The sequence below is a fragment of the Lepisma saccharinum genome, chromosome 20 (genome assembly GCF_977018435.1).
Source record: "Lepisma saccharinum chromosome 20, izLepSacc3.1, whole genome shotgun sequence".
Classification (NCBI taxonomy): Eukaryota; Metazoa; Arthropoda; class Insecta; order Zygentoma; family Lepismatidae; genus Lepisma; species Lepisma saccharinum.
The window spans coordinates 68,271,598-68,290,496 of NC_139248.1; the positions used below are offsets into that span (position 1 = coordinate 68,271,598).

General features: G+C 40.0%; 1 protein-coding gene across 3 annotated transcripts in view; it reads right to left on the reverse strand.

Annotated features, from left to right (window-relative positions):
* Positions 1 to 18,899, reverse strand: part of Pde11 (Phosphodiesterase 11) — a 492,115-nt gene that overhangs the window by 335,265 nt on the left and 137,951 nt on the right. Inside the window, exon 1 of one of the 3 annotated variants that reach the window (XM_083141574.1) lies at positions 11,075 to 11,725. The exons of the other annotated variants lie outside the window; for them this stretch is intronic. The gene's annotated coding sequence lies outside the window, so the exon portion shown is untranslated. Of the gene's footprint in view, positions 1 to 11,074; positions 11,726 to 18,899 lie in introns of those variants that run through there. 3 annotated transcript variants of the gene reach the window in all.

Below are 18,899 nucleotides of genomic sequence, written 5' to 3' on the forward strand. Positions count from 1 at the left end.
TAATTCCATTCGCGCTTAATCAATTTCGCTCTAATCCCTCTCGCGCTTAATCAGTTTAGCTCTAATCCCTTTCCCGCTTAACCAGTTTCGCTCTAATCCCTTTCCCGCTTAACCAGTTTCACTCTAATTCCTTTCGCGCTTAATCAGTTTCGCTCTAATTCCTTTCGCGCTTAATCAGTTTCGCTCTAATCCCTTTCCCGCTTAACCAGTTTCGCTCCAATCCCTCTCGCGCGCTTAACCAGTTTCGCTCCAATCCCTCTCGCGCGCTTAACCAGTTTCGCTCCAATCCCTCTCGCGCGCTTAACCAGTTTCGCTCCAATCCCTCTCGCGCGCTTAACCAGTTTCGCTCCAATCCCTCTCGCGCGCTTAACCAGTTTCGCTCCAATCCCTCTCGCGCGCTTAACCAGTTTCGCTCCAATCCCTCTCGCGCGCTTAACCAGTTTCGCTCCAATCCCTCTCGCGCGCTTAACCAGTTTCGCTCTAATTCCTTTCGCGCTTAACCAGTTTCCTCTAATTCCTATCGCGTTTAATCAGTTTCGCTCTCATTCCTGTGTTGCAATAATTTCTCCAGAATGTGAATTACATTATTTACAATGACAGTTTGTGAGTGATAACAGTACGCGATGAATTATAGACCAAGACATATTTTTCCCATCAACCTCAAAGCGACGTAAAATAACTAAAATAGAAATAGATTTTCGGATGGGATAAAATACAACCATCTAAAAATAGTAATGTAGTAATAGTAATAAAATAATAATAATGTCCTAGCACAATTGAGTATCGTTTGGCATAATTTCACAGTTCAAACAGCACTTTTCATGGCTGAGTGGAATTCCACTCTCCCCTCCACGTTTACGTTTAAGTAAGATGAACAGGAAACGTGTTTTTGAGCAGGCCGTTTGAGGTTCCATAGCAATAGTTTATTAAGGAATTCTCCCGAGAAATCAATAGGTCTGGCAACACTGACATTGGCCGCGCCGAAGGCTCCTTCCCCCTGTCCTTTTCCCCATCCGCCAGCGCGATGAGGTTCTGCGCAGGTTTCTTTCCTTGTGGTTCCACTTATATCATACGGTTTCGCATAAGATGGAGATTTCTTTTCAATTGTGTGAAAATACTCGAGAGTATTGCAAAAACAATTTTTTTATTGAATTCTTGTTTTACGTCCACTTCATGCACGTACAGGCTAATCGGGAGTGGGCCTACAGTTTAGCGTGGGATGCAATTAGATTTGATTTTCGTTATTTAGCATCGCCTTTCTGTTACTTCTGGTTAATCGCGACGATGAGAATGACTGATGAATGGACTATTTTATTTTACTTCGAGTTTCTTCCACTTTTGGCTAATCGCGAAGATGGGGATGAATGTCGATAACATGAAATAGATGAAGGCACATACTGGTTCGAATCGCACTTTAAACTGTAGGTCCAGTCCCGATTAGCCTTACTGTGCATAAAGTGGACTTAAAACACTAACTCAATCAATCAATCATATCTCTCTCGCTTTGTGTTTTTTTTTCTCTATTTTCCTATTCTCTTCTTTCAAAACGGTCCCTAATTAATAAATAAACCTCGTAACTGAAGTAGTAAATAATTAAACACATACATTATATACGCGTGGCGAAAGTTTGTCTTTGCAGTACAATAATAATAATAATAATTTCTTTATTAATCGGACGAGGCTCAGACTAGGCCTATCTGTCACTGTAATGTTGCATATATGATGAACCAGTGTCTACTAAAATAGCAAATCCAAATTCCTGTCATTCTCTTGGCTTTCTTCTTTACTTTAAACCTTTATTTTTCGACCCATACTTAGGTAAAGTTGGAAATTAGCAATTAAGAAAATAAATATTTATTTAATGAAAAACCCCTACCAAAACGCCACTTATGAAGAAAACTGAAGCGGCACTTGTGGGGTCAATAGGAATATTATTGGGGGGGGGGTTGTGAGTATTAGAAACGGAAGGATTAATTCTAAACCTTCATATGTGGGATATGAGCCCGCTAGCACAATGAATCCTACGCTCTGGCATCTGGACACTCATCCAGTATCATCTTACGTGGAACTCGAGGTGTCAATTCAGTGATGTGCCGTAGACTATAAGTTTACATCTACATACGTTGTCTATACGTAATTTACACGTAGGTTACATTGGATTAGTTTACATAGACTACGTACGCAATATAAACTACATTAAAAATGAATTTTCAAGGCTTTTTTTGAAAGGAAAGTGGCATTTGCAATTATATTTGTTCCTATCGAGCTGACAAGAATTCTATTTACAACAAAAAAAGGTTCTCATTCTCTATAATCAACTGTAGGGAAAAGCTGAACTATAGCAAACGACAGATGGCAGTCGTGAGTCAAAAGTAATGTATTCCCCATTAAAACACTAATTATTTCTCATGTTGCGTTTTTACCTCGTTGAGAAATTGATCGTAATTGTAGAGAAGAGTATACAAGTTACTTTTCACACTTCGACACTTGTATTGGTTCTACAATACTCTTAGTTAAGCTAACGCCTTCCGCCATGTTGTTTACATAGATTATGTTAACTATTGTATAGAATAGTCTACGTGTAGAACATAGACTATTTAATGACCGTGTGCAAGAACGAAGATCAAATTTTAAACTTGGATCGGAAAAGGATCACTGGAAAATTCCATTGCACGAAGACGGTTCAACACTTGATCGCGATCTAGGAACATCAAAACGAGTTTATTTTCTGATCGGCCATTCGCCACCGTTTTGATGGATGATCTTGGTTCACGATACTGACGCTTCGACTGCAGGCAGTTGTTTTTTAATAGAAAAAGAATGGAAAGTGATATCAAGTGCGTGCAAACGCTAGAAATTTTGGAGGTACAGTCATGGACACTGCCGGCTTGTAACGATTCCGTTGAAAGTCAATGTATTCATTACAAGCCGGCAGTGTCCGTGACTGTACAATGCTGATAATTCGAGAACTGTGTAAAAACTGCCAAAATAATAATAATAATAATAATTTGTGGTTCTGTGGTGCAAAGTCGTAATGTTTCTAAATATTTTCTACCCCAGAACACAAAACATATATAAATGTCATATATTGCTACATGGTGTTGGAAATATTTTTGTAAAAATTTACGAAAATACATGTTACTGGCTATTTACACAACACGACAATATAAATATATAAGAATTAAGAAATGAAAAACGCAAATACCACAGACATCAGTAGCATCAAAATCGAATGCATTTCGTAAGACACTAAAGCGTTACGAGCTAAGGTTCTGTCCCGTAGAAGAAGGTTCCATGCTTTCTCCTTCTACTTTTGTGTTGTGCCGTCAGCTTTTTTAATATTATTATTTTGCTACACTCTACTACAGCCTTGTACTCGTCGACAAGGTTGATTAGTACATAATCTCAAGTTCAGAGAAGTTTGCAGCCTGAATTACTTTCTTCTCCTACATGTTGATATTTTAACACATGACACTACTCTATGCGGTTCTTGATTGTAATTTGTTTTAGCCAACCAATCAGGTATAGCCTTACAAATTAATCTCGGATCAGTTGAACAGAATCTCCTGAACGTCGTTTTTCGTTGGTGCAATGCAAATCTTTAAACCAAGTTCATTTAGAGTGGATTAAAATTGATCTCGTTCATCTGAACTTCGAAATAATCGGTGTTGGTGCACGCGGCCATAAGACTACCGTTGTTTACGCGTAAAAACACATCACTGGGTGTCATCCCTATATATTTGTGATTGCCATCATCCCTTCTTACCATCATTTATCCTCATCCTCACGATTAGCCAAAGGGGCAGAAAAGTGAAGTAAAATAAACTAAATGAATCAGTCATTGTGATACAAAAATTTTTGACCATACGTGTAATTTATTGACTTTCCTGACCCACTGGTTGATTTATGTACTTTCATGACTTTCTTGACTGGCTGACATCCTATAAACTACATATGGAACAGTAAGCTACGTGTAAAATAATACACACACATAAGAAATACACAATCTGTTAAACTACAAACATAAAAGACAACAGCAGTAATAACAAATTAAGGTGCTCAAGAATCCCAAGGAAATATGTTTATGTAGAATTCACGAAACACAGGAACAAAAGAGCTAAAAGGGAACAAATTCTAATGCCTTAACAAAGGAATTATTCCCTTCAGAAAGCGCATGTCACTCGTGACGTCAAAGGTAGAAACGCAGGAGGGGATAAGCCTGATAACACTGTCACAGTGTGTACAACAAAGCATGTGAAGATAAATAACCACTGATAACAGTGTAGCGATAATGTCACATCTACAAGTCTTTCTGCAAATTATTTTCGCTTGGAGGAAATCCACCACAACGAATTAAGCCTATCAGCCACCACATGCTACCTCACACAGGAGTACCGGTATATCATATAACAAAACTCAGGACAGGGTGTCTACAAATTCGTAAACTCAAAATTTCCTGACTTTTACAGGTTTTCCAGACCATGAACCATAATTTTCTAGCCTCAAGCCATTAGGGCAATCCATATATAGAACGTTAGTAGATCTTAGCTGCTTAGGCCTCCTTTAGACGAAAGCATTTTCCTTGGCATTTATGCCAGATCAAAATGATATCACAAAGTGAAAAATCGTATAGCATTTCAGATGCCATGTCATATTTCATGGCATTTCTCAAGGACATAATTGGTCCTACTTCCGTAACATTTTTCGTAGCATAACCAACCAATCAGAAGCGACCTCTAGGTCACGAGTGCATGTGTAATGGCGGCCGAGTGTTTACATGTTTAAAAGCCGATAACTATTCAACAGAGAGGAATAACGTTTCATACAAAACGGTGTTAGGTACAAATCAATGGCACTGCTTAAATATATACTTTATAGCTTATACAAGACACGTACGGAATAATAAATTAGTTAGTTTCAATTGTAAACACCGTGCACTCACCATAGATAATGTAACTTGGTGTGCCTTTCGTTCTGTATATACTATACATCGAAATCGCAAAAGCTACATGCTTCTGTGAATAGTACTGTCGGCTATAAGATTTTGGAAGCATTTACATAGCATTTATGGGTAACTTCCCAGTTCACAGATTCCCAATTCACAGACTGCCTGAATTCCTTCCCGATTCACCGATCATGACCCCCGGCGGAGTGTGACACGTTCAGTCTTTTCTTCACGTGCAGAACCTCTTCCCAATTCATAGATTTCACCCCTCCCTTCACACTTTAGGTTAGGTTAGGTTAGGACACTGTCTTTCTACCCATTAGAGAGAATTATGCAAATCTATCATCTGCAAGAAAAATAGCCATTATTGAAAATGTGTTAACGACATATTACATATATAAAGCTTTGAAATGGCTACAAAGCAACTTACCTCCATCATTTGTGGACGGGGGGAGGGGAGAAATCAGTGAATCTGGGAAAAGTTTCGTTAAGACTCCACGTGTCACACTCCGCCGGGGGTCTTGATCGGTGAATCGGGAAGGAATTCAGGCAGTCTGAGAATTGGGCATGAATCCATTTATGCTAGCAAAAATGTTAATGGAAATTCATCCGTCTAAAGCTGGCATTAGAATTCAATCCCACTGTGTCATCAGTAACCAAGTTTTTAGAATATTCACTTCACATGTAAAAGTGAATGGCAGGATTGACCTGCGCTTAACAAAGAATTATTTTTTATAAAAATATCATGGTAGCACAAGTAATTCATAATTATAGTAAAACTTAATAATAAAAGCTGTATTAATTCTAGTATCTCAACAAAGTGAGAAATTCCAATAGTTACTTACTGTAGTGTATTTCTACATGATAATAGTTCAAAACATGGCCTTTTCATAGAGTATTTAGTGTACAATTTCTATTGTAACTACCAGTAACACTCAAGTATATCAAATTGAAATATGGTGTGTCCACAACAAACTTAAAATTTCTTGTTTGTCCATTTCATTGCTCAAAAAATTACTTTTAAGTGCACTTGCACAAAAATTTTGATTTTTCCAGAAACAGAGTAAATTTCCAAGACTTTTCCACTATTTCCAGACTGCTAGACACCCTGATAAGACACTAAAAGTCTCAAAATAGGCAGCAAAAAGGCACCCAAAAAAAAAAACTCAAACTAGGAACTAAAATTGAAACAATTGATGACAAACTTCGAAATATGCATTATGAGTGAAATAGATACTGTAAAAGTTGTGTATTTACTTAGAGTTTTGAAAAAAAAAATTCTAATAAATGAAGGGTTAGAGATTTGCTCAAAATAACTTGTAAAAATTTGGAATTTATACTTGAACTTCCTGTATTTGTAAGGAAGTGTAAGTTTGAGCACATTGTAATCGCATAGCACGGTTTGTAGCGCCCTCTGCTAGTAATAAAATAAGCAGTGCATCAGCAAGCGTAAAAGGGTTCTGGACCGTAAAGAACCTATTTATCTGTAAAGTATTTTAATTCGGTCCAGGAACCTTTTTTCCGGATCAATTTAAGTACGGTCCAGGAACCGTTTTGGTAACACTTTCATACAGGTGTGACGGATTTCTTACTTTTTACACGAGAAAGTACTTACGCAAATCATTTTCTGTAGCGTTGTGGAAGTTCGTGAATGTAGTTTTGATCCATTTTAATGCGAATGCATGTTCTTTTCTGCGAAAATCTCAGTCCGACACGCTGTTGCTGCTGCCGCCATTTGCTTTCTGCACGAGAGCACAGTGTGTTAGATGACGTCAACCCCGTAGTCAGTGTTTCAAACCTCGCCGTGTTTTCACTATAACATGACGTGTCGAGTATTTTTAATTTTTTTATAAAAAATTTAAACTATGCTTGCCTAACCTAACCTTACCTTACGGAAAATGGTTTTTGGGGCTAACGTCAATGGTTTGCGAGGTATTAGCATAATTTCAAATTCGGGCACGAAAGTAGGTATTTTTCGGTGAACAAGGTTGCAACACTGCGTAAATACTCAAAACACTCGCACAACGCGCGATGAACCAGTACGCTATCGCCATAATGTGTGTTCTAGAATAGAAATAACAAGTAACAGTGAGTACTCAACGTAAGAAATAGACACTATTTTCGTTAGAAATTCATTATTTCACCTAAAGAAATGTTCCGCAATGCAGAATAGTACGTTAGCAATGTAAAAAAGTGCGAAATAAATTATTTATAGGTGTCACACCTATACGAAAACGTAGTACGACCGTTTTATTTCGAATCAATTTAAATACGGTCCAGGAACCATTTTTTGGATCAATATGAATACGGTACAGGAACCTTGTTTTTTTTTCTTTTCAATAAAACAATACGCAAGGTTCTTTACGGTCCAGAACCTATTTTCGCTTGCTGATTTTCTATCCTGGACCGGAATTGAATATATTTAACATTCCTGGACCTTTAACAGACCTGGCCATGACGTGCGCTGCGTCAATTGATTTTTTTTGGGGGGGCGCAAAAATAATATCATGATAATCAAATATATAAAAAAGGAATAAACTGTAGGACCCATTACACCAGAAACGTTACAGAAAATGCAGTATAGCACTAAGTAAACGTATCACCGGGGGGGGGGGTTTGGGAACTTGGGGGGGGGCAGCAATCGAAACCAAGCAGCCGAGACGTGGGAAGGGACGTTTTGCGCACAGAAAATAAACAGACACCAGTGACGTCAGACATACGTAGAGGGACGGATGACTTGTTTGACCGACAGCCGGCGGAAGAACCGTGCCCAAGGCCAAACTTCTCGTAAAATGGGTGAAGGAAGAACAGCCTTGCTCAAACACTGAGAAATGTGCTTCCCAACTTCCGGTAGACATAAAATTTGTACATGGGGGGAAAGGAGAGGAGTCGTATTGTTTCATGGGGCAGAATTTCTCCACTGGAAATCAGTACAGCACGACTATTTGGTTCCAGCCAAGTATGCAGATAGGTAACTGCAGAAGGAAAAGCCATTACAAGACAGAAGTTGAACCTAGGGAAATGTCAGAAAGGAAATGTTCACATGTTGCAACAAAATGTCAGTACGGCTTGTGTTGATGCCTTCCGTAACGGTGGTCATATGTACAAACATGTATACTCTCTTTCAAGGACAAATTTAGGGCGAGAGGTCCAAATTCCCCATCCCCCCGAAGACTTACCAAGTAAATAAATAATGAAAATATACTTGTTTCACATGTGTTGCATAATCGATGGTTATTTCAAACGGCTTTGAATGACGGCACCAAAGATTTCTGAACACTACTTATGGTAACATGCATAAAACATTAATCAGGAAATTTATTTTGCGTAAACTGGATCTAACATCCTTTTTTGTAATTAAATAAATAATACGTGGTGTTATACTTAGTGGTAATGTCATCGTCTTGCAATCGAGAGGTCCCGGGTTGCGTATTTACAAACGCTATAGTGTTGCAGAACCAGAGGTATATAACACTTTCTTATTGGCTGTGTGCACCGGAAGTGTTTATGTTCCGTGTCCATTGTTCCTTGCTTCTTCATTTACAGCAAAAGTATGGAAAAATAAGACGTGATTATATAGTAATAAAGTTCGTAATTATGTTAAGATATGTTCGTTTATATAATAAAATATAATGTTTAGAATGCTATACGTTGGATATACATAATTTTCTCAATAGTCATTGGTAGTAACAATGTTTGCACTGATGTGACTTTAAATACAAAAATCATTCACTTCAAGAAGAGTTCTGATTTCTGTCTTCTAAAACATTAATTTAAATAATTTTGCTAAAAAATGAACCTTAGTGTAAATGGGTTTCTTATCTTGTTGGGATGGATATCTGAAATCTACACTGTTTATTTGAACCCTGCCATCTAGCGTTAACTTGAAGGAACTTCCGGAATGGCAACCAATCAGTAGCCAAACATCGCTGGAGGTTCTGCAGTACTGTAGGGTTTGTAAATAATATGCTCCCGCAGGCACATAGTGGTTCGGATCTCACTTTAAACTGTAGAGCAAGTCAATTATACGTACAACGTACGTATCTCTGTTCTTATGCCGTTATTTTACCTATTCGTGTAATAGTAACAATATTAATTAATTAATTCACAAATTTTGTTTTATTTAATTATAATTATTTTATTTTAATCATTATTATTTCACAAAAGAAAGTGTGACCTACTGTTAATATTTACCTAGCATGATCACGCAAACGAAGTTCCTGCAGAACCCATGGGAAGGGTTCTAATCCAGGTCTGGGCCAGTAGTGCCCATGAAGGGCAAGTAATCATGATTCATCGTTTGGCAGAGGCAAAAACACTACATAGAGAAGTATAAAATATTGGAAAGTGGCGAAAAAACAGTGGTTTATTAAGAACTTTCCATCGTCGTTTTAGGGGATGTCAAGACATATTTAGTGCCAAAAGGCACATTCGTGAAAATTTTAGAGGGTTGGATTTTGGGGGAAGGGGGTTAAGTGTGTGTGTAGAGTGGGCAAAATGGTTGGGTGATTGCGTCCCCTGGAAATATGGGTGTATCCAGGATTTTCTTTTGTCGGGTGGCCAAATATTAATAAAAATAAGACAACTAGTGAGATGGAAACTTGTCAAGGGACTCACTGCTATAATCATACCACTCTTGCAAGAATATTATTTATTCATTTACTTAAAGTTTCAGGTATAGTATTGATCATGGACGTCCACGGGATTTTTACCAGGGAGGGAACAAACAAGTTAATTTTTTTTCCGTGGGGGGCAAAGGAGGCATATTTTCCCCCATAATAGTGATGCCCCTGAAGAAACACTATTCAGTTGAAATTATCATGTTCTTTCAACACCCTTATAATAATTAACATAAATTACTGTGACAAATGAAATTTTGTATGAAATACATACTTTTTTATTTGGACCTTCATCTACCAGGGGGCGTGGCCCCCGCTTACCCCCCTTCCGGACGTCCGGTACGGATACCCTGAGATGATACACTCCCATATATCCCCTCACTTCGAGCACTGGTACAGAATGACAATTTTATACTGAAACTAACAACAAAAACACTACAAGATGGCACATGAAAAAATATTCTTAACGATTGTCGAAAACTGTTTTCTATCAAGAAAATGTCAACGTTTGAAGACAGATTATTAAGCACAATAAACTCGCATAGCAGAAAGTTTGCGATTTCTGGACAAAATATGCTCAAAATGTGTTGAAATTTGGAAGAAACACTAACAATTACGTACAATATTAAATTTCCATTACTTTTCCATTGTCCCATTTCCCGGGGTTTGAATTGCATGTCCTTGGTTATAAAATAAAAACAAAAATCAATCAACAATAGCTAACATAAGCTAAAAGAACTATTACTTTTGTTTCTGTACATATTTCATTGCAAGGCTGTGTAATTCTGGAATGGGTTGGGGCCGATGGGCCCATATATGGTTTACGCCAGTGCTTCTGATCAAACGAAACAGAATAATGATTGCAACACACGAAATGGAGCACATTGCATTTTGTTTTCATTCGCAAATCTAGTCAAAGCGTTGTGTTCGCGGTACACGCTCCTTTTACAACATCCATTTTCACATTTACGTACCAGATCCAAGCTTTGTTGCGCTAAAAAACACTGCCATGTAATTGAATTGCAACATAACACATATGGAAGCGTGCATGGGTGTGACAGCAATCACCGCATGTGGATAGGGGTTTAAAAAGTGCAAGGGGAGAGGTGCCATGTTGCCAGATCGATGTTTCTGCTCTTATCAAAATCGACAGAATGCATAGAGTTTGTGCTGGGCGAGGTAACATTGTTGGTAAGTGCTACGAGATTTAGCCTAAAGATGTCGTGTATGACAAGAATTAAGTCGACTTCGCGTCACAACAATGCCGAGGAGAAATGTGTCAACGTCGCCGTCTTCCGCATGAATCGCCCGCTTGGCAGAAACTGGGCCAGTATTCTACGAAAGCGGCAACGTTGGAAGCGACGCATGGGCAAACTAGAGCAAACTGTTCGCCGTCTTCGTTTGTGCTACGTGTGATGACGTAGGGAGGGGAAAAAAGAAGGGCTACTGTGCCTCTTGGCTGTAAAACACCCGAGGGAACATTCTGGAGATTGTGAAGGAAATTACTTACATCATCCGGGCCATATTTTGTGTAGCGGCTCCCCTGTATCCTCAGCTTTTTATCTCTGGCTAAAAAAAAAATGAAGATCGCTCACTCAGTTCATTTCTGCTCCTTCACACGCACACAACACACACTAATCACATGTTACAACGAACTATATTCCCACGAAGAACACTTCGTATGTAGCACCGCGGGCACCAAACACAAGAGAGCATCAGCTGATCGGTTTAAAAACACTTCCTCATCGTGAACCCGTTCCGAAAAGTACAACGAACTCGACACAACGGGAATCAAAAATAATTGCACCACGAAATCGGAATAAAACTGGGTCTTTGCGCGCGCTCTGCTCACTTGTTTCACCTTTTCGGAGTTCCTAAATGTGGATCTCTCACTTCTTCCGATTGCAAACAAGAGTCAAATACGTCAGACCCTTAACTAGCGACACAGCGGTCGAGTTTTAAAACTGGGGTGCTTTTTTATCTTGTTCTCTTCTCAAACAAGCTTTGAAGCGGACATTTTTCACTGTAGAAAGAAAGCGAACTGCGCTTAGCTGCACCAGTGTTACATACGCACATCGGCACGTAACTTTCAATTGTTTTTTTCGTGCCTTACGTGTTTATTCTGCACCGGCTAACGTGTGTATTTGCTAACTCGACTTGTTCGCCGATCAGCACGCGGCAACTGAACACACAGCCGCGATAACCGAGACTTTCTTCGCGGAGGATCTAGGTTCGCCCGAAACTCATTATCAAGTAAAAAGCTAATCAATCACAAAACCCCGGCTAATCGATACCTTGTTTCTCCTTTGCCTGATCACTTACTCTGACAGGCGTTGTGGAAGTATAGCACGTTCGTGTTACGTCTACAAGTTGCATGAAAAATGTGATTAGGGGGGAAAAACTCAAGGGCATCCGTTATCACCACTTTCGATGTTATTGGAATTGTGAAACAATACTTGTCTATCAAAGCTGGCAACCTTGAAGGTGCAAGGCCAAAAGTCAGATCAAACATTTTTAGTTTGGGTGGAAGTTTCAAGTTACGGAACTAATGTTCAGTAGCGTAGCATGGGCATTTCGGGTGGGAACGCCAAGTCCGAAGGAAAGGTCGGCCCTTTTTTGGTTAATAATTTACTTATGGAATTAGTCGCCACAGGTGTTGTTTATTTGCCTGAAGTCAGCTGGGTTTGCAATAAAGCATCATCATCCATGCAGTTTTTAGCTAGAAAATTAGATGCCTCACTATGCAACAAATGTTTTGAACTCTGGTGTTTTATACCTTTCGGCATGACACAAATCATTATAAAACCTACCTGAATCACAAGCTTCTGGACAACAGTAGACGTCATTGTTGTGAATGATCCAACTAATGATTGATTTGGTTTATTTTACTTCGCTTTTCTGCCACTTTTGGTTAATCGCGAATATGAATATGAGTGATGATGATATTCATGAAGGGACACTCACAAAGAACACCCGTGCTCACCCCGGGATTCGAATCAGGGGCCTCTGTCGTCTTGGCGCGCTGTGCAAAACACTCTGACACGGAGGTGGGTGGATGATCCAACTATCGTACACTCCACTAACGTAACAGTGCCGATTAGTAATTCAGACCACTGTTTATTACATCTTGAGAATGTTGATAAACATTTTAAAATAATTTTGTCTAGAGACCATTTGATGTTAAGAGTTTTCAAATGAATGCTAAACATTTCCATTGACACAATATTAAGCAGTTACATAATAACGAAAAAATAATAACCCGCAAAACTATTATTTTTTTTTTTATTAAGTGGTAGAGCAGCCACAGGCTGAACTTCTACCACGAGGACTTCAGCAACTTATTTGACAAAAACTGTGTTGATCTTTTAGTTTTTAATGCACATCGCTGTTCGTGCGATAAAATATACAATGCAGTGGCCATTAAGAAGTGCTATATTTCAGTTTGGTAAAGTTTCGTCAGTCAATATTGCGTATTGTAGCAACACATAGCACGAGTGGCACGAGCGCGAAGAACCGGGTAGAAATTCTACCGCTGTCGTGTGCTTCAGAAGGCAGGAAGGGTCACGTGAACCAATCACGTAGCCCTCTGCTCCATACGCGGGCGTAAGAGAGAGCATTTGGGCGCGTGCTTTAGAGATCCAAGCTTTCCCTCCAGAAAAGCAGCAAGGAATATAGGGTCCTTGTACGCCGAACCTGCTCGGCGTCCGGCCAGGAAAGGCATTGCAAAAAAATGGTAGAACGAGTGTTGTTAGTGGAGCGTTGCAAGCGGATCGCGAAAAATAGCTATTATAATGCCATGAAGGTCAGACATATATGAAATTAGTCAAGATTTACTTTATATTTACAGCATTTACGCATTTTTGAAATTTTAAATCTGGGAACGCCGGGCGTACGGGCGTACTATAACGCTACGCCACTGCTAATGTTACAGTCAAAGCCGTAACTTAGGAGGGAAAAGAGTGACAGTCACTCCCTCTAAATTTTCATGTTTATTAAAATTAAAAAGTCCTGAGATTCATGTTCTGCCTTCCCAAAGTTGCTGGTTATAATCAGAGGCGTGTCCAGGGTTTTCGAGAAGGGGTATTACATATACTTTTTTTTAGTAGTCAGAGTCCATTTTGCCATCTTTTCCTAGCTTTAACGTTCTTTTTTTGGGGGGGATACTGATCCAAAAGGGTGGTCCCCACCCCCTGAACACGCCACTGGTTACAGTTATGTGAAGCTAATAATGCATGGGCGAAATATGGGAGCGGACGGAAGAGTCAGACCTCCCCCCACTCCGAGAATCTTAGGAAGCTTTCACACTGAAGGGATAGGGAACAGATGACAAGTGAACACGTCTACGATTACAACAGGTGTTCGAAGCAGTGGCGACGATTGGGTTCAAAATTGGGCTGGGGGCAGATGCCGCTCTCCTTCGACCCCCCTCCCCCCGTCATTACGCAGCAACAGGAAATTGAAAACCAATATATTCCTAAGTAAAACATCAAACTATAAAATAAATAATGAGACTTGTTACGCCATTTCGATACTATTAAGCACAAAAGGATATCTCGCTCGACCACAGTTAAACTTTAAAAAATGCGACACTAATTTTATATTATTATATTTTATGAAAACTCTCTCGCTCTATCTATCTTAACGTATCCTAAATGTAACAAGTATTAGAAAAGAAATGGAGGTTTGACTTCATATGTTTACCGTTGTAGGTCTGTGATATATGATTGGATTTTTAAAAGAACTACAGGTAATATCCCCACATGAGTGAGCTGAGGTCTGAATTATTTCCTGCGTTGTCCCCGCATAAAGCGGCTCTGAGGTTCACCGTACCTGGGGGCAACCCTGCGAGGTAAAGGCGGCCGGAGAGTGGTGCTGATCTCATTAACTCCAAAATGGCCGAGATCGAGAATGTGTGTGGCCCTACATCCCCTAAATGTGCCTTCATGACATGATACTATATGAACGGGAACTTTAGCTTTGCATGTAATATTCTTTTTCGTATAATGCTATCTTGCATAAAATGGAAACAAGCGTGTTTCAGACATGATTGACCGAAGATAGTATTTTTATTAGCCTTATTTTAAAAAAAGAAAAAAAACATTGTTCGCCACTTGCCACGGTTACTGACAAAGTTAATAAATTGAAAGTTCTACACTCACATTAGGTGCAAAATCATGACCCTTTATCAGTTTAAGGTCTCCTTTGGTGTAATTGTTTTATTATACCCGAAAACAGTTTTAGTTCATCTTTTAATTCAGTAGCCTTCATGTGTTAACATTCCGGGAGTTTTCTACACTTTTCAAACAAAAGATCAGATGACATGTCTTTATGCTTACTAATATCATAAAAGAAATTGAAAATTCACTGCTCAAATCTTTCTCTTAGAGCTAAAATAATCGTGTAGGACCTGGTAATAAAAATCAACTTTGTACCATTGTTGTGGATCTTCAAAAGTTTCATCATACTGAAACTGCTTCTTCTTTCGAGTTCGGCTCTGTACAGTGTTGCCTATCTTTGGATCATCTATATCTAAAGTCGATGCCAATTCTTTCTCATCAACCGGGACTCACAGGTCGCCGCCCCTCGACGGATCCACGAGTGGAGGGAGGGAGGCCCTGCCAAGCTGCGTCTAAGAAACTTGAAAAACTGTTTTTTTCAAAGCGCTGATATGTTTGCAAGAAATCATCTAACACATCGTAGGTTAATGTTTTGAAGACATTTGCTCATTACATAACGTGGAGTAAAAAGTCATACCAGATAACTAGTGAGCAAAGAAATGCAAAGCCACGCAGCTGGTTTGCAATACGCTAAGCCTCATGTGCCGCTATTTGGACAGTTTTAATGTCGCCACTTATTTTAAGGAGCGCATCATAGACCTCTGAGTTAAGGCATTGAATTTGCTTTCCCAGCTTGTGACACTCAGTGGTTTTAAAGTGCACCACGAAATCGGAATAAAACTGGGTCTTTGCGCGCGCTCTGCTCACTTGTTTCACCTTTTCGGAGTTCCTAAATGTGGATCTCTCACTTCTTCCGATTGCAAACAAGAGTCAAATACGTTAGACCCTTAACTAGCGACACAGCGGTCGAGTTTTAAAACTGGGGTGCTTTTCTATCTTGTTCTCTTCTCAAACTACACCACTCCTTCAAATCGGTGGGTTAGCATATATTAAGTTTCAAGTTATACGTATAATATAATACTTTCTAATACTTATAACTTTCAAATTTTCAATGGGCTTATTTTTTTCTTCTCTTCTAATTTTGCCGCTCTGAAAATTTGCCGCTCTGGGCGGTGCCACGGTTCGACCCCTCCTTCCGCCGGCCCTGTGCCTTTGTTGATAAGGTTTAGCGTAGTACAGGGGCAAAAGTGGCGAAAAGAGGGGGGGCAACCGCCCCACTAATCGCCGCCACTTCGAAGTGATCACCACTAGAGTCTAGGGCAGTGGTTCCCAACCTACATGAGCCCACGGCCCGTTAAATTAGTTTTTTCTTAAAAGTCTCACAGATTCCAACAATTTTACCCATAAATAACTTCCTATTTCTTTTAACTTCATACGTTAATTAATATGTATCCTTGGAATTTAATATTAATACATAAATTATGCCATATCATAGTATTAGTTCAATTATGTCTAAGCTTGTTGACAAATATAACATTTGGTTTAAATTAGTTGAGAACGACTGGATCTAATGGAATCTTTGTTTCCTCTGACGAATATCATTAAACTAATTTAGTAAGTGCAAATTTTCTTTGGCATGTTCCATTTCGGACACCGAAAAATTGCAGTTAATCAGAATATTTCCACTTCAGTATCTTTGTTTGTCACGGTAGCTAGTGACATCTAAACGCAGTTCGATATAAATTATTTTTTGTCTATTGATTCATTTTATGCACAAACATGAAAGTGTGAGGTTTGATTTATTTTGTGAATAAACTTGTATCCGAGCCAGACGTCGGAAGCTGGGGACGGGTTTTTCTTGAGTGACGGCCGCCGCTTAGAACATGACATATTTGCACCAACACGGAGATAAGGAAAGATTATTTTCGCCGCTACCGGGCTCGAGTCGCAGCAGGCGTTCGAACCCATGTTCACGGATGACCAGGAAGACCAGCTGGAGCTCAAGCCTGCAAGGATCCAGGACGCGTCACTTGACCGCGTTTCAAGACAATGGAGAGAGGTCATTTCCACCCCTCTGAAACAGAAGCCAAGCCACTTGAGCGTCATTTTCAACGGAAGAATTCGAATCTCTTATATATAGGCAGTACTATGATTCCAGACACAGTTTTTACCCGGATTTCATAGAGAGAGCATCTCCGCGCTACACTCTCGCGTGATCATTGTTTTGTGTCCGTGAACTTTGTTTCCTTACGTACCGTGAGCGAATCGCAGATAGAGGGTTACCAGTGTGCGCCTTATTTTGGTGAAGATCACGCGGTGATTTGTTTTTGCCAAGCGTGGACTACATAAGGATGGAGGGCTAAAGAAGATAGAGAAGGGAGGCCGTCGCTTCCCTGACACCTGCAACGACGCCGAAGCCAGTCAGACGACGCCGAAGCCGGTCAGACGACGCCGAAACCAAACACTGCCCAAAGCCCGAAGGACACTTTCAGATCGACGTCCCAACCAAAGCCCGAAGGACGCTTTCAGATCGACGTCCCAACCAAAGCCCGAAGGACGCTTTCAGATCGACGTCCCAACCAAAGCCCGAAGGACGTTTCCAGAGGAGAGAGATGATTGCAGATCGACGTCCAATTGATGCCCGACACTGGGGATAGTCCGAACCGGCGCGTGACCACGTACACCCGACGCTAGTGACAAGAGGAACGCCCGAAGTACTGAGGAGGTGCAAGTACACCATGTCGTCGCAATTATTCTTCGTCGCGATCGACCTCGGAGGACAATTTCGCCACAAAGGAACCGTGTGCCAAGTCCCGCGTCCAGGAGAGATGAATGACCACGCCATGTAGCAGAGTCTGGTACAGTATACTTCAGAGGGTCTCATGTACATGTAAACGTGCGTCGTTAGTATCAACACCGTACAGTTAACGCCGAAGTCTCACTTATTCGCAAAGTTACTCAGGAAAACCCAAACCTAACTTCCGCGTCTAAAAATTGTTTTGGTATTGTTATAAAAAAGGGTAATTTCATGTTCAGATGTTCAAATTTAATTGTCTGCATTCAGGGTTAGAAGCTCCATTTCATTTCTTTAATATTTAGTATAAATTGTCAAAGTGTGCTCCATTTCTTGTGTAACCGACCGCCCCGTCGCGCCATTTAATTTGTCAATAGTTGACTGATGAGTCCTTTTTAATTGTGGAAAGTGTAGTTGTTTTTATTGCAAGGTCGTGTGCGTGAAATAGTATTATTTGTTGCATAGTGGTTTTTAAGGTAATTTTTGCTCGCGCCGACGATTGATTACTGTATTCCGGCAGGTGGAGCCAATTAAGTTTTTGCATCCCTATGTAATTGTGTAGTTGTTCTCATTGGACGAGAGAGGCTTATGTGTAACACCCCCGTCCGAGAAACTTGTATAATGTCGTGCTCACGACTGGATGCATACGTTCATTGGAACGAAAGATTTAACCACGCCGACCCAATTGTCTTAGTTAACCGCTTTCCGAGGGCTGGCACTTAAGTTAATTTAAAAGAGCACAGGAGCTGGCAGACGAATGCCCTAAATTCACATAAAGGTTTAAAAATTAAAAGGAATGGTATGTTAATGAGATCAATGATTTGTATCCATACTTCACATGTAAAAATACCTCATGTGTGTGAAAGAGAGATAGCGTGAATGTTGTGAGAGTGAGGAGGCTTTGTAAACAGTTGTTGATTGCAATATTTTTTTGTTGTTACAATATATATTCACTTTTTACCGTTCGTCAGTGTTGTTATTTGACGTTTTTCAGGTACCGGATATTATGCTATTAGTGTGTTATGAATGTTCGAATCTACATACCAAAGGTAAACAAAACAGTGTAACATTTCAAGGTATTAATCTCCGCCTCGCAATAGTATGACAATAAACGACCGTCTCAGTACCGAACTTGATAACTGGACCGTGAGTCACGACCGGTTTCCCGTACACATAACGACGTTTGGCCCCGTGCCGGGGTATGATTGACACGTCATTTCGGGGACCGTGAGTGCACTCGTTACATGTTAACGAAAACTGCTGCGCAAACTAAATCGACCGTGGTACTCGTTGTTCAACCTTCAAATTTGAAAGCGGGAAGCAACGACCCCCCCCCTCCCCGCCCCGTTAGTTCGTTAGATAGCTCACCACCACAGTCACAAGCATTTTCTGTTATCGCAGTGTAAACACGAACGAAAGGTTAT